The sequence below is a fragment of the Scylla paramamosain genome, chromosome 26, assembly GCF_035594125.1.
Source record: "Scylla paramamosain isolate STU-SP2022 chromosome 26, ASM3559412v1, whole genome shotgun sequence".
Taxonomy (NCBI): domain Eukaryota; kingdom Metazoa; phylum Arthropoda; class Malacostraca; order Decapoda; family Portunidae; genus Scylla; species Scylla paramamosain.
Genome location: NC_087176.1, coordinates 21725793 through 21728272, shown reverse-complemented (window position 1 = coordinate 21728272; position 2480 = coordinate 21725793). Strand labels below are relative to the sequence as shown.

The following is a 2480-nucleotide window of genomic DNA, read 5'->3' as shown; positions in this document are numbered from 1 at the left end:
CTATTATACCAGCGTTGCCTGCCACATCAACCTTAAAGCATGCATTTCCTTCCTAGCGTCTTTTATTGGTAATGTAGGGGAGGTTTCCTGGATGCTGAGCCGTGGTGTTGTCAAGGGCGGAGGCAGCGGCACAAAATGAGTTAATTTCACGGCAGGTATTGAACATTATCGAGTTTCAGCTGCGCGTCGTGAGCTGACTGCTCGTTCTCGTCATCATCATTTGCCTTTCTTGGGTTTTTTTTTCTCTTGAAGTGAATCCGTGACGTGATGAGGAACGCTCCAGTCTTTAACTAACGCCGCTTCCACTTTTCTTGATCAGTTTTATTTTTATATGCATGTTTCCTCTGCTAACTTTCACTCCTGTTACACGCCAAACTCTCCAAAAGACCAACGCTGACCACCCGCCACTCAGCAGCCCTCAGCACTCTTCACTGTTCTCTGTCACTAAAGAACTTCCCTTCCCTCTTCCCTCACCAGCAATTTCAAGTAACTCACAACGCTTGAAATATCCATAGAGAGAGAGAGAGAGAGAGAGAGAGAGAGAGAGAGAGAGAGAGAGAGAGAGAGAGAGAGTTGAAAAGGAAATGGATGCATGAGAAACTTCAAATATACTGCAAGAGTGAATGATAGTGTGTGTCTGTGTGTGTGTGTGTGTGTGTGTGTGTGTGTGTGTGTGTGTGTGTGTGTGTGTGTGTGTGTGTGTGTGTGTGTGTGTGTGTGTGTGTGTTACAATTTGTAGAAGGGTTTCCACGTATGTCAATGTGGCTGAGAGAGAAGGTAAGGAATGTAAAGAGGAAGAGGAGGAAGAGGAAGAGGAGGGGGAGGAGGAGAAGGAGGAAGATATAGTTAAATGGCATACCGCTGACGTAATTAAATGAGGAACAATAGGAAGGAAAGTTGCGAGAAAGCACTGTGTAACATTAATGACTTATAGTAGTAGTAGTAGTAGTAGTACTAGTAGTAGTAGTAGTAGTAGTAGTAGTAGTAGTAGTAGTAGTAGTAGTGAACATAGTAATGATAGTAGATGTACATAAATGGAAAAGAAAGTAATACCATCACCAATAAGCATTACCACTACCACCACCATCACCACCACCACCACCACCACCATCACCAGCATCATTAAGAGGAACACACACAGACAGAACCATCAGGGAATATGAGATCACGTCTTTCCTTCCCCTGAGATGCTTCCTGTCACAAGCTCATTAATCAATCCTGGCGAGGGCGGATAGGTTGCGTGGCTGTCTCTCGCGTGGAAGGAGGGAGGTGGGTGGATGGCACAGGTGGAGATTGACTTGGTGTCATTATTAATCATTATCACCATCAGGGCGACGAGTGGCGAGCAGGGTGTCTGTTCATCAGAATAAAGACCATAATCTGATCCACTTCTGCGCGGCACGTCCACTACTTTCAAAAGCTCCTGTTGAAGCTGTACATGTTTTTTAGTGTTTTTTTTTTTTCTTGTTATGGTTCTAGTGAAAGATTAATAAGACTTCTACATTAAGAACATAAGAACATAATAAATAAGGGAAGCTGCAGGAAAGGATCAGGCTTACACGTGGGAGTCCCTGTATGAAATATACTTTCCTATTTCCACCTATCATCCCCATCCATAAACCTGTCTAATATTCACTTAAAGCTCCTTAATGTCTTAGAACTAACAACATGATTACTGAGTTCGTTCCACTCATCCACCACTCTATTCGAGAACCAGATTCTTCCTATTTCCTTCCTAAACCTAATTTTTTTTAAGCTTGAACACATTATTTCTTGTTCTATCCTGGTTGCTGATCCTAAGAATTTTGTTTACAACCCCTTTGTTATAACCCTTATACCACTTAAAGACTCCTATCAGGTCTCCTCTTAACCTACGTCTCTCTAAAGAATGTAGATTTAACAGCTTCAACCTCGCCTCGTAAGGAATACTCCTCATCCCCTGTATTCTTTTAGTCATCCTCCTCTGTACTGATTCTAATAGACCTATATCTTTCCTGTAATGTGGGGACCAGAACTGTACAGCGTAGTCGAGATGAGGTCTGACCAGTGCCAAGTATAACTTTAATATTACTTCCGGCCTTCTACTTTTAACACTCCTAAAAGTGAATCCTAGTTCCCTATTTTCCCTGTTTCTGGCCTCTATGCATTGTATTCCTAGACGGAGTTAAAAGCTAACTATAACTCCTAAATCTTTCTCGTACCATGTACCTACCAGAGTTTCGTTGTTTAATGTGTACCTACTGTGAAACTTATGCTTATGGCACCCCACTTGTTACGTCAGTCCAGTTGGATGCTTTTTCATTTATTACTACTCATTGTTTACGGTTGTCTCGTCACTTTTCTACCCATCTCAGCACGCCGCCTTGACACAAGGCATTTTAGATTTATAAAGGTATTGTCAGGAGTGGGATTTGAACCCACGCCCGGAAGACCGGACTGCGACCTGAACGCAGCGCCTTGGACCGCTCGGCCATCCTGAC

At 43.1% G+C, this 2480-nt stretch overlaps 1 non-coding gene across 1 annotated transcript; it reads right to left on the bottom strand.

The window, feature by feature from the left end:
* Nucleotides 1-2396: 2396 nt before the first annotated feature.
* On the bottom strand, nt 2397-2480 carry Trnal-cag (transfer RNA leucine (anticodon CAG)). The gene has a single exon. It is a non-coding gene; the product is annotated as a tRNA-Leu (tRNA).